The sequence below is a fragment of the Panthera onca genome, chromosome A1 (assembly GCF_046562875.1).
Source record: "Panthera onca isolate mPanOnc1 chromosome A1, mPanOnc1 haplotype 2, whole genome shotgun sequence".
Classification (NCBI taxonomy): domain Eukaryota; kingdom Metazoa; phylum Chordata; class Mammalia; order Carnivora; family Felidae; genus Panthera; species Panthera onca.
In genome coordinates, this window is record NC_138339.1 from 111,229,421 (window position 1) to 111,241,632 (window position 12,212).

General features: G+C 39.4%; 1 long non-coding RNA gene across 1 annotated transcript in view; it reads left to right on the forward strand.

The window, feature by feature from the left end:
* LOC144616886 (uncharacterized) overlaps positions 1–12,212 on the forward strand; it is a 482,774-nt gene that overhangs the window by 306,859 nt on the left and 163,703 nt on the right. The gene's annotated exons all lie outside the window — the stretch shown is intronic.

Genomic DNA, 12,212 nt, shown 5'->3' on the forward strand with positions numbered 1-12,212 from the left:
TTCTACTTCAGATGGTATCTTAAAATCTCTTCTTTTGGAATGCAATGCACTAAAGACCTCCTCAGGAATGAAAACAGAAGAAAAAGGAACCCTACTGAGGGGTTGACTTGATTCTGTCTCCCATATATATGAATATGCAAATAGCAAAGAGAAAGAGTATGTTGAAAATGACTGTCCCCTGGCAGAAGGGTATTATAATTTCTGCCTTAATAGATCTTGACATTGTTGCCTGTTACCATTAACACCCATCATGAAATGGTAAAATAATAAAATTCTTGAGCAGAAAAAAAAAATTCAAATTCTTTGTCCAGTTTCTCTTCTGCTGTTGTTTTAATTTTAACATAAAAGGACAAGAGCATTTTACCTTTGATTAAAAACTTGTTCCTTGGCTCCCACTGAAACTTAGGGGCATGTACAGTTTTCACTGTGTTTGTGTTAATGACAGTTCCACAGTGGGCTCATTCCCTTGAAGCATGCTAAGTGGGTTGTCCCTGTCTAAGAGGTGGAGAACTGAGAAGTTTGGGTTTTATTTCCAGTCTTTGGTTTCTTGGTTTTGTTAATTTCCTTGTTTATGTTTCTTTCAATTAACAATGAACTTTTTCATTTTCTGCCTTGTTTTTCTGCTGTTTGTGTAGCCTTCAGGGTATGACTCCTTCAGTAGCAATTGTTAATCAGGGAGAAATGATAGCCTGAGGGTACTGAGTTACTTGGTGTCAGGATAAAAGTTGTTCCTTTGAAGTCTCATTAGAAAAGCTTTCATCACCTGCCTTAAGTAAGCTCTGCATGAGGCTCTGTCCATTTTTCCCGTGTCTTTTTATCTTTGGTTTATTTTTTTTCAAATTCTCATTGTATACCACGTAATCTAAAATAGTAGTATTACTAGGTCCCTAGTAACTTATTAAAATAGGGATGTTGTAATTTTGCTCAAGGGAGCTATTCACCATGTAGATTTTGTAGAAAAATAAGAAGTAGGATTCATTGCTAATTGATAAGTGGAGTCAGCTAACGTAAAAATGGGTGGGTTAGTTTAAAAAGGAAGTTCTGCAAATATCTGGCTTATATTTCTTTAGAGATGATAGTTTTGCTTCTGCAGCTCAGATGGAGAAAATCATATACATAATAGAATCCAGGATCTATGAGTTGGATCTCTCTCCCTTTTCCTCCTCCTCTTCGTCACCTCTCAGCTCCCTCTCTCTTTGTCTTTCTTACCTATCTACCTACCCAACTACCTACCTACCTATCACCAATTGATCCATCATCTATATAATGTTTTTCTTGTTTTAACCAGTGGGATGGAATAGTTTATCTTTTACAACTGAGCTCATCTCATTATGGAAAGTACCGACTGTGATTTGTAAGGCATGATTTGTAGACTCCCTGTCTATGCATATATCCCACAGCCTTCAATGACAATATTACTCAAATATTTCTCAAATTTAGAAGCACTCAGATGGTGGTAGGCTTTTATTTTAATCTGATGTGGGAAAGAAAATATTGAAAACGAAAAAAGCTTCAATGCTTCAGTGAACTCCATCCTTTGTAGATAGTGACTAGTTAAAACTGGAGATTTTGTGGGGATTGTCTTACCATCATTTTGTTTTCCCTCTTGATGACTCAAGGGTTTTTGTCCTGAGGCTCTCAATGGATCTGTTATAACTTAGCTGGCGATGACACATCCCAAATGGTCCTTCTTTCTTGGCCTCAGGCCAGCAGACTATGCACTATGCTGTCCTATGATTCACACAACAAAACTACTCTAGTCACCTCCCACTGCCCGGGCCTGGAAGAGCACCCTAATGAGGGAGTGGGAGGGATACAGTTAGGAAAGTTGTTAAAAAGACGCTTCTGTTGTAACTTTCCTCACTACAGCAGGGAGCTCAAATCAGAGCAAGGTATGCTCAAGTAACAAACTCAACATTTGTGAGAGATGAATTGCAAAGTCCCTGGCCCTTTATTTAGGGTGAAAACTTGTGTTTTAGAGAGCTGCAATTATTTCAGGTGGGGGGGGGGGTGGTGGTGGGAAAGGCCACAAAGCATGGAATCCAAAAAGAAATGTAATTTATTTGCTGCTAAATGACTCAGCTGGACTATTTTGAAATAAGGCGAGTGTTGAAATTTTCACATATCCATACCCTTGGAAGTGAAGAATTGGGTTACCTTGGGAGCCACATGATGTACTCTATCTTCCAAAATGTTGATTATTTTATCATAAATTTATGCTGAAGTTAAAAGTGGCTTCTGTTCTCTTATGTAAGGGTTATCACCTGCACGTGTTCATTCAACAGGCATTTGCACAACAGTTTCTGGGTGTAGAATTCTATAGCCACCTGTCTTTAGGGACAGAGATCTGACAAGTTGTACAAAAGAGATGAAAGGTACTACCAGTCCCTATTGTAGTGTTGCTTTCCCTCTACTTGGGGAAAAATATCAGTCTATGAAATGGCATTTGAATAACTTAAAGCAAAGTGTTCGTAACAGCAGAATAACTCAGAACAGACTTTGAAGCCATTAGGTGTATGAATCACTTTCTGCCTCTTCTGGGTCCCACACCAGCTATTCTGAGCCTCCATTAGAGCACTTAGTGAATTGTACTATCTCTCTCTCTCCCCCACTAGTCTGTGAGCTCCTTGTGGAGAGACATTTTATCATGTTTATCTTTGTAGCCCTCGACCCTGGCACAGTGCATTGCATACCTCAGGTGCCTAGTAAATGCCTGGTGAATGAGTAAGAGGGACTACTGTTAACATATTGTGGGAGGAGAAGGGAATAGGATGATGGTTTTGTATGGGTATAAACTACAAAAGAAAATATTTGATTGTTCCTAGTCTAGAGACAAAATGTGCATTGCTTCTTGTAATTCTAGTCAAGGGAAGCCGTTCAATTCAGTACAATTCAGTAAAAAAATATATTGAGCATATGTTCAGTTGTGATTGTCTACACAAACATGAAATGTTTTCTGCCTTCAAGAGTCTTGGAGTCCAGGGTGGCAGTGAGTGGCAGTGAGACAGAGATCAGAAACAGAGATCATTTCAGTATAATTTGGCGAATATACTATTGAGGGCATCCAGGAGGCATTAATGGAAGGAGAGATCAGTGGCATTGGTTCAGGCTGGCAATGAGGGTGGGGCTGGGGATGTTGGCGAATCAGGAAACTCTTTAAGGGGGACTTAACACTTTAACTGAAACTTGAAGCAGTAGTAGCCAAGTAAAGATGGAAGAAAGTGGATATGGGAAAGAGGAAGGGGAAAAATGGACAACACGGACATGGAAGTGGGAGACAGCATGGAGCATGTGGGCAGCTACAAATGGTTCAGTATAACAAGTGAGTGAAACATAATGTGTGGAGGGACAAGTAGGCAGTGTTGATGTCAAGGAGACCTATTAGCAGGTACCTACAGAAATGGTGTAGATAAAAATTTGGAAAGACCCTGGTGGTCCTAGACCTGCAAGATAGAGCTGAGGAATGTTTGCCAGGTATGCTAGTAGGGTGTGATCACTGATTGAGTATTTGCGATCAGGGAAGAGGTCAGGAGTTTGTCTTGAGGGCCTGGGTGGATGGTGGTACCATTAAATGAGAGAGAGAGGGAGCGGGGGGGAGGGAGAAGAAGAACATATTTGAGTTTGAAGAAAGAAAAATGGCTGAGTTCATATATGGACACGTATTTGAGATACTTATGGATCTTCTAAGGAATGTTGTTGAGATGAACAGATTTGAAGCTCAGGAAAAGTCATACATATGTATGTATTTATATGATTAACATACATATAAGTTGCTAGCATACATAGGGCTAAACAATGAAAAATAATAGATTGCCCAGGTGTATTATGTAGACCAGAAATGCCCAAGTGCTAATCAACCATCAGGTGCTCTAAAAGCTTCCTGAGTATCATATGGAGAATTGGTTCAAAAGCAGATTCCTCCAGGGGGACCTGGGCGGCTCAGTCAGTTAGGTGTACAACTCTTGATTTCAGCTCAGGTCATGATCTCGTGGTTCATGAGTTGGAGCCTTGCAATGGGGCTCTGCACTCGCAGTGTGGAGTCTGCTTGGGATTCTCTCTCTCCTTCTCTCTCTGCTCCCACCTCACTTAATATCTCTCTCTCTCTCTCTCTCTCTCTCTCTCTCTCTCTCACACACACACACACACACACACACACATGTGTGCACACACACACACTAAATAAATAAACTTGAAAAAAAGTGGATTCCTCCACATCCTGGAGGATCTGATTCATTAGTGGAGGGTCAGGAATCTGCATTTTATGGAATTCCTTGGCTAATTTTGATACACATTCTTGTTTAGGAAGACTGATAAAGACTAAGAGCAGTGGTATCACCCATGTTTAAGGGGTGGACAAAAAAAAAAAGACTCCATGAAGTAGTAAGAGGTCAAGCAATCAGCCAGCAGAGAGTGAAATCACAAAAGACAGAAGAGAGAGTTTCTAGAATGAACAAGGGACAATTTTAGAGTAGGGAGCTCTAGTCAGAGAATTTGGAAAGTGTTTATTATATTTGGCAGTATGGTGGTCTAGAATCTTTAGAGAAGGAATTTAAAGAGTAGAAGGAGTAAAACTAGGATATAGTGGTGTGAGAGGTGGAAGTAGGAGTAAAGAGGTGGAGAAAGTGACTTTAATAGACATTCTTTCAAATCATCTGATTATGGAGAGAAAGAATAACATTTGGAAGGGAGGGAATATAGGGTTAAGGAAGATTATTTTTTAACGAGAGGAAGAGACTCAAGAGAATATTTAGAGTTTGAGAGAAGAAGGCAGCTAGAGCAGAAAGGGGGATGGAAGGTAGAGAGTAGATAGAAGACACAGCTCCACATGAGAGAAGAAACACCTCATCCTTTCAAAGAGGTAAGTGAAGGTGAGATGAGGTTAGACAGGAAGCTGAGATGGAGTGTTTGATAGAATGTTTAGGAAGACATTAGGAAGAAGCTTTAAATCATTCAAAAGGTAAGATTCTTGAAGCTCATCTGAGGTAAAGAGTTCAACCATTCATTTATTACTTTATGAATATTTTTATTGCAAATAGTGACAAGCATTTCCTCACCCATGCTTTTTTCCCCAATTTATAATGCAAATGAAAATGTTTTGTGGCTTGAGCTCTTGTCAGTCCTACAAAACCCAAATCTCTTGTTTGTGGATTCCTAATTTGCATTTGTCTGAGTTCCGTATGTTGTTTTGTATTATTGGAAACTAGCATATGGGGAACCTCAGTAACTGATTTTCTAGGAGAAGCAGAGCCTGAAGAGGGGTGTGTGTGTGTGTGTGTGTGTGTGTGTGTGTGTGATAGTCACCATGACTGAGGCCAAAAGAAAAGAGATCAACTGACACCCAAATGGAAGAAGAAATAGCAGAGCCAGTGAGCGAGAACTTAATATTGGCTATCCCTTTCCAACTAAGCTTCTTCCCAGTTTATAGATTCCCAAAAGGCCACGTCTAGCATGTTGCATAAAAGAGCATAGTTAGGCATACAAAAACAAATGCTCAAATTAATGGACATGCAGTGCACTAAACTCCTAACAATTACACCAACAAAAGCTTACCACTTAAAGGATGCTTTGAAGTAGGAAGAGAGGATCAATGACCTGTTCCAAGCTCACTCAAGTACTTTCTTTTAACTTGACTTTTAAGTGTTAATTTTTCCCAAATGTTGAAAATTTAAGAAGCTGAGGGATATAGAAAGAAAGGTAGAAACATCTATGATACTAAAACCTAAATACTGCCACTAATATTTTCCTATATTTCTTTCCAGTCTTTTCTCTGTGTATAACTTTTTATAAAAATATGCTATATCTGCAACTTTAATCCTGCTTATGTCGTTTAACATTATAGCAGAAAAAACATTTTTCCATGTAATTAAAAATATCTTGTACTATACATATTTTTAATTATATAGTATATTATGAGGTTTCTCATATTTTATTTAGCTATTCCCTTACTCTTGACATCTAAATTGTTTTTAAATTTTCATTACTGTAAGTACCATTGTTGGGAACACATTTGCATATAAAGCACTTGCCATATTTCGGGTTGCTTTTCTGAATTACTATGTAAAAATATATAGCACCATTATAACTTCTGGTAATTAATCAAATTTCTTTCTAAAGAAAGCTTATAAGCAATATATGAAATGCATAGTTCATCATATTGTACAGCATTATCAAGAATTTTTTAATTTTTTAAATGTTTATTTTGAGACAGAACAGAGTGCGCACATGAGTGGGGGAGGACCAGAGAGAGAGAATCCCAAGCAGGCTCCACATTTTTAGCACAGGGCCCAACACAGGGCTCGAACTCATGAACCATGAGATCATGACCTGAGCTGAAATCAAGAGTCGGATACTCAACTGACTGAGCACCCAGGCACCCCTTAAGTATTTTATTTAAAAAAAACCAAACCCTTAACTTTGTTAATTTGTAGGCAATACAACAGAAATCTTGGGATTTTAATTTTCATTTCTTTGATGAATATTAAAAATGAGTATTTTCCACATTTTGATAAAATCTTATTTCAAATTTTATACCACCTATTAAAATGATTTTTAATGGACTTATACTTCTATTTTTAATATATTTTATTGAGTGGTTTCTAGGGGTTCAGTGTTATGCTAAGCCTTGGGGAGAAGGCAAAAGAATGATAATGAATTGCTTTCAACCTTAGTAGTCTGTATTTTATAATTATAAAACTTGCAGTATGGAAAAGGCCTTAAAATGTGCCTTACTCAAGTCACAGTTGTGGAAGGAAAGATTAAACCCATAAAACAATTAGGGAACCAAGCAAGATAGCAGATGATAACATGGCACAATGTAGCCTTTATTATTGGAATTCAGAAAAAGTAGAAAGCTAGGTGAATTGCAATGTCAGTTGTCATTAGAAAGAAGGACCTGCTGGACTTTGAAGAATAGAAGAGTTAAGGGCTAGGAGGGGAAATGAACGTGTCCCAGTTGCTGGAAGGATTAAACCATTCAGACTAGGGTGGAGGGTTTGTGGGTTGGTGTTGGAACATAGAGTGTGAGATGAGATCATATTAAATGTGTACGTCACAGGTCACCTGACCCCTCTGGTTGAGACCCATCACCCTGGCTTCTGTGAGGTAGCTGAATGGTGCCTGAAAAGCCTGACCTACAACCTAACTCTACAGGGCCATCCTTGTGTTACCAACAGATTGTACAACTTCCGTCAGAGCTAAGCTGTTGAACTCTATTGAGCACTCTGAAAGATGCCTCTGAGTTGCCTTGTGGAGTGAGTTTTAGGAAAATCAGTGCATAAGGCAACATTCCTGTGTTGTTCCAGGTAGTCCTGTGACTTTAAGCAAATTACTTACCTTCCTGTACCTCAGTTTCCTCATTTGTACCATGAGCTCATTGTAGATATCAGATTATATAATTTCTAGCCAGAGCTCAGTAAGGGACAGCTTTCACAGGGCACGTTGGAGAAAAGAGGCAGGGTATAAATAGAAGGCAGACTCTGTGGTCACCCTCAGATCTATTCCAAGAAGCAGTCCTTTCTGTTAATTTATATCTTTAGAAGGTATGAGGAACTATAAGGGACTTTATTTCTTTGTCTTTGTGCAGATTTAGCCAAAGGACACTGGGGCGAGTATGCATGTTACCTATCTTCTGTGCAGACAGGGTAAAATTAGTGGGCACTTAGGAGCCTATGGGATTAGGTCAAACTTCTCTCTGAAAAATCTGCTTTTTACTTGTAAGCTTCTTTTAACTTTTTGAGTATTTAATTCTTGAATTTGTGCTTCCCAGTTTCTTGCTTGTACATATTTTGGTGGATGATCCTTGAGAAATTGAGTCTGTTTTTATTGTACTTTGGGTTATCTTTTACAGTGATCAGAATTCTTTTTTTTTTTTTTTTTTTAAAGAATGCCATATCTACTTATTTTTCTTTTTGGATTAGAATTTAATCCAGGAAAGAGACTTTCTATCCTGATTTCATTTTGATGTTTAATTTATATAGTCCCAGAAAAATAGATCTTGCTGAGGTGTTGAGGAGACTAAGTTGGAGACAAACTTAACTGATTACCTTTTGATCATTCATAGGCATCTGCATTCAAACTGTCCTTCTCTGAATCTATAAAATTTGGTGGTTGTCTGAAGATTAGTAGAATGCCTGGCACATACATGATCCCCAATACACTTTTTAAAATTAATGCATCTGAGTGGTTTCATAATTCACCAGTCACTACATGAAATTACTTACTCTGTAGAAGAAAAAATATTAGTTACCAAAGAGGTGAGGAATAAAAAAAAAAAACTCCTCTAAACTCCATCAAATATATTCAGTAGTCTCTCTAACATTTGCAAGTAATTAGTACCTTTTCACTCATATTTAGGGTGTCACCATTGTTTATTTTGAGACAGAACAGAGTTCGCACATGAGTGGAGGACCAGAGAGAGAATTCCAAGCAGGCTCCACTTTGTGAGACACTATCTAATCAATCCCCTTAACAACCCCCTGATGGGTTGTGGAGATACTGTTATCTCCTCTTTACAGAGGAGAAAGCCACTGATAGAGGAAAAAAGAGAAGGCATTTTCCGAATACCACCCAGCATGTGTATATGACACATTGATGAAAGTGGAACTTATTTCTTTTGATGGACAGTTCAGGGCTTTTTCCACTCTCTAAGTCCTTAATCTCTAGGAAAGAACCTGTCTTAACTCCCTTATCCTTTCATCAAAGCAGAGGAATTTATACAGGTGTGCTAGCTCAGATTCTGTCTCTGAGTGTTTCCTCGGCAGGAGCTGACTCTTCCTTCTCCCTAATTAACTTTTATGTGGAAACTCCTATAGTAATGAAATTGCATGTGCGAGTGTTCTCTCACCTGGTTTTCTGTTTAGTGCACCTGGAGGGAGCAAGCGTTTCTGCTGTCTCATGGCATTATCTTTGCTGAGGGAGGAATTTGTAGGAACTCAGATAACTCCCTTCCTGAGAGAAAGCTTTTTTTTTTTTTTTAATCTAAAATTCTTTGGGCACAGCTTAGCTATTTGCAGAAATTTACCATTTGTTGGTCATTAAAGCGCACTGGTTCATGGTATTGGCAGCATAGCATGCTGGCAGCATAAACAAAATCATGGGAGTCAGAGAAACCAAGTTTGAATCCTGGTTTTGTTATTTACTGGGCATTTCACTTCTTGGAGCTGATTTCTTCCATTGTCCAATGGGGATGATGCATTAGTGATATCTACCTCACAGGGTTATTGGGAGGATTAAAGATAAAATATATTTGTCTTATGATGAAATGAGCAGAAAAATGTGATCCTCTTCCTGGACTGTAGATTCCATTTGTGTGCCCTGTCTCTCATGTCCCCTCCTGCTCTGCTCTCCTCCTCACTCTTCTCTAGGACACTTTCTGCCCTAGGAGGTTGACCGGTGAGGTGGACAGCAGCAGCTTCCTTTGCCCTCTGGCTCTGTTGCATTTGGCCAGTGGGGAGTCCCAGCAGGAGATCAGAGGAGGATGAGATCATATTCATGTCCTTATTTCCTTCCTTTCAGGGTCAACTGAGGCTAGTGGTGTCCCAGAGAATAACCTTTTCCGAGGCAACCCACTTTGTGACTCTCTTCTCCTGTATCAGGGACCCACCCCTCTCCTTGTCCCTTTTGAGGGTGGTGGAAACTATTATTGCTTGTTCCAAGAACTTCACTTCTCCTTTGTAGATTCTTCTACCCTACCACCATCTTAAATAGTCTCTTTACCAAACCCTCCTTGAAGGATCCTAATATGAGTGTGCTGTCTATTTACTCCTGGGATCTTAACTGATAAATTATTCATTACTGTTTAGTTGAAAGTACATCTGCCTAGGTCTGTCTTATTTGAGGGAGTTTGGCACATTTAAGAGAAAAGAAAAAAGAATGGGTTGTTGTTATTTGCCGTTCGATATTAAGAGAAGAAGGATGATGATGATGGTGGTGATGATGTGAGCCAAGCATTCATCTGGACACTTTTTTATACACATTAGCTCATTTAAACTCAAACACACATGAATATTATTACCTCCCTTTTGTAGATCTCCAAAAAGATCAGAGGGGTTAAGTAGCTTGACGAAAGCCACACAGAATGCCTTTGGGGAGCTGAAACCCTAACCTACGCCTATTTGGTTTCGAGGCCCCTACTGTTTTAGCCAGACCATGTTGCCTCCCAAGTATACAGGCTGAGAAGGTCCAGCCCATCAGCAGTCAGTTCTCAATTAAACCCATTTCCCTACTCACATTTCTATAGGAAAGTCTTTAAATGATGTCAAAGCAAATTTGTTAACAAGTTGATTATTTCATCAGATCTTATCAGGTCAATTCCATGATTTGTCTGTTTTGACTGATTTGTTAATTTAAAACCATTGAGTTACTAGCCCACTAGGGGCAGCTGACTATTCCCTGGTTGCCCCTAAGACTACTCATTAAATACTGAGTAATTAAATATTTTGAGTGAGTTTTTCTCTGAGAGCGTATATGCTTCCCACAGCTTTTAGTTGGATTTTATTTTCTCCCTAGGTGTGAAATATTTAGTTGTCAGTGTATATTATTTCTGTCCACTTCTTAAGTTAATTCTAGGTGGGTAATACAATTTCACAATTTCTGAGCACTTATAAAATGCTTGGGATTAGAACCAGTCAGGAAGGGTGACTAAATTCCTGGAGGTATACCAGCTGGGAAATTTGCATTTGTGGATCATGTCTTCCTGCCCTCCCCCACTCCCTTAAAAATAATCCACACACACTCCAAGAGACTGTATTTATCTAGCAACTCACATTTGATTGTGCACGTTTCGCTTACCTCAGGCAAGCCTTTTCATTAATCCTGGAAAAAGACTTTGTGCCTCAGTGCCCTTTGGGTCTCTCCAGTTGTGCCTTGGGACATTGTTAGTAGTAATAAACTGGATTTCTCTGATTCTAGCAGTACCTCGCTGTTGAGGGATCTCTGGCCTCCCTGAAAGTATCTCCCTTTTAGGGTCATACGTCTTTAGGGGGAATTCACATGTGTTTAAAACAAGTCTTTGAGGCTTACGAGTCTGCCAGTACAGTTGCTGGAAACCTTGGGGAAGATTCCTCTCCAGTGGTGTAGGGGGCACCAGTGGGTTCCCCTGCTGCTGAGGGCTGGCCTTCTCTAGGGAACTGCACAGATGCTGTGTTCCTGGAAGCCGTCTTCCTTGGGTGTGTGTGTGTGTGTGTGTGTGTGTGTGTGTGTGTGTGTGTTTAAAGCATACACAGTTACTTTGTTTGAATGTATTTATATTTTTGTATGTATAACTCACACACTTCTGCACTTTGAGATTTTTCAATCATTTTAGTAAAACAAACTCCTTCAGACTTTGCTCACTGTTATTCTTTTCCCTAAATCTCAGACATGAGTCTTTTGAGAAATTTAGAAGAAATCCAAATGATAGAATATATGCTTTTGTTAGAATCAGTCTGCTCCTACAATGTCAGCGTACATCTACAATGTCAGCATGTTTGTGTTTTGGTCAAGCCTGTTTGCTTTATCCCCTTTCCCTTAGTGTGACTTCTTTCCTAAAAGGCATTTCAGCCCACATGCAAATATACCTTGTGAATACGTACATCATGCCCAGATTCAGCTGAATATCAGAATGATATTCTATTTGCTCTTTCCTCGAAACTCGAAATAGAGAGTCTCTGTCTTAGTGTCTCCTGGGAAGTAAGGTAAGCTATTGTGTCATTCTTAGGAACAATAGTTTTGCTTGACCAGGTAGACTGTTTCTCCCACTGTTTCTTGGAACATCTTGGAAGCCAAAGAGTAGAGAACTCCCTAAATTGACTGAAGAACCATTGTGCTGTGGGTTATCGCTAAAGGTGACACAGGAGGCCACCATGCCGTGGTCAGAGGCTTTCAGATGTGCTAAGATTCCCCTGGTGGTGGCCATACCTTGATGAATCCTGAGTGGCAAGTGGGGGTGGTGGTGGTGGGGGGTGCTGTACCAGTTGGCATCAGCACACAGTTCAGCCTGCATCTTCATCTCATATGTGGACATCTAAGTTGTGGCCACCGTACCTATTGGTTTATAAGCCACTAAAAAATGTAGACTGGAAGACTTAATGGAAAACAGATGGTGCTTGAAATCTCTAACTTACATTTGACAAAAGCTCTTTTGGAAACGCTGCTTGTGTGTACTTTTGTTGATTTAAACACAGCACCATTTTAGCTTGTTCTGCTGAATACTTTAAGAATTATTGTCCTAATCT